The following is a 1,750-nucleotide window of genomic DNA, read 5'->3' on the forward strand; positions in this document are numbered from 1 at the left end:
AAAGTACTCATTTGCCGTAGCCACCTATTGTTGATAATTCGAAAGCTAATTACCGTAACTTCGCTAATTATGCACGTATTTGTGGAAATTTTTCTGTATATAGATGCTGCCAATCCGTACACTCGAATGATAAACATAACGTTACCGATATTTATATTTTTCTAATTTTAGAAATTTGGTGCAGCTAAAAAAAACCTGTATATCTATATATAAGCATATCATAAGAAGCCAACTAACATTGACACCAAGGACAGCATAGGGGAAATTACTTGTACTTACTAAATGAATTAAAGAAATGATAAATTAATTGAAATGAAAGTGGATGAAAAAACTTGCCGCAGGTGGGGAACTACCCCACGTCTTCGCATTACGAGTGCGATGCTCTACCAATTGAGCTACTGCAGCGTCGTTTTCCAATCCACTTTCTTATACATACATGCATACATACATAAATACATATATACATACATACAGATTTCCATAAACAAATAAATATATATATATATATATATATATATATATATATATATATATACGAAGAGAGAGGGAGAAACTGACGGTGGTCTGCTCCGGAGCTCACAGCGAAGCACCCCGCGCGGCACGTACTGTGACTGGCGCAAACACCTTGGACTACACGACGAAAGTCCTATGGAAACACATCCGGTCACAACTTACGGTCAAGAAGAGGCAAGCTTCATATGAGGGACGTGTCCTAAACCTGAATGACTTTTCGTTGCCTGAGAAATTTAGGCATGTTCTGCGGCGGGGCTCCAAGTTCTTTGGAGCCTTGCCTCCACCCGGAAGAAGGAATAGCTGCAACTCGGGCTTCCGCTGGCCAGTGACGAAGAACCATGTAGGTGTGTCGCGGAATGCGTTGACATAGTATTAAGTGATACGGGGAGGAATGAGCGTAAATGGTTTGTTGACCCTTTGGCAAACTTTTATTCCGAAAACAAACTCGGGGTTCTCGCCTCTCTTAAAAAAAGTTTTTTTTTTTTTGTTGCCTTTATTAATGGTGCCGTTCCGAAAAAGCCGTGAATGTTGTGGGGAGGAATTTTGAACCATTTTCAGTGAAAATCAAAGAGGTTATAACGATAGTGAGGCTTTTCTTTAAAAGGCTTAACTTAGAAAAGCTTAGGTGGAGTGTTGAATTAGCGAAAGATGGGGCAGAGCTAGAAATATTTTTCACCATTAAAACGCACAAACCGGAAATGCCGTTTAGAGCAACAGAATCGGAAAAGGACACCTGGCAGCTAGCCGTGACGATGTATCTCCAGAAGCACCTTTCTGCGTAGTTATAACAGACCCTTTTTATGTTAACTACTCTTTCGTTATAGTGGAGTACCTTAATAGCAATGACCCTGCTGGCTTCACAGCCTTCAGCATTGACGTAGTATATTTTTATTATTCCTTGCCGCACGACAAATTGTTAAAAAATGTTGAAAAATGTATTGTTTAAGATAACGACGAACTTGCCTCTAGGAATAGATACGGTATTTTGGTTGAGTCCTTTTTCAAGTTCTCCACCTTTTACTTAAAACATACCTTCGTCATTTTGCTCGGAAAACTGTATATGCAGTAATCAGGCGTCTCTATGAGTTCGTGCGTGGTGCCAGTTTTCAGTTCTATTTTTATTGGCGAGGTAAACATCTAGGGCTGTAAAAATCAAACTTTAGGGTGGTATATAAATCTTCAGGTATGTGCACGATTATTTTATTTGACGTGTGCATAAATTCTGTTGGGGGTCACG

General features: G+C 39.5%; 1 non-coding gene across 1 annotated transcript; it reads right to left on the minus strand.

Moving 5' to 3' along the window:
• Positions 1-333: 333 nt before the first annotated feature.
• TRNAT-CGU (transfer RNA threonine (anticodon CGU)) lies at positions 334-405 on the minus strand. Its single transcript has one exon. It is a non-coding gene; the product is annotated as a tRNA-Thr (tRNA).
• Between the last annotated feature and the right edge of the window lie 1,345 nt (positions 406-1,750).

The sequence above is a fragment of the Dermacentor andersoni genome, chromosome 1, assembly GCF_023375885.2.
Source record: "Dermacentor andersoni chromosome 1, qqDerAnde1_hic_scaffold, whole genome shotgun sequence".
NCBI classification, from domain to species: Eukaryota; Metazoa; Arthropoda; class Arachnida; order Ixodida; family Ixodidae; genus Dermacentor; species Dermacentor andersoni.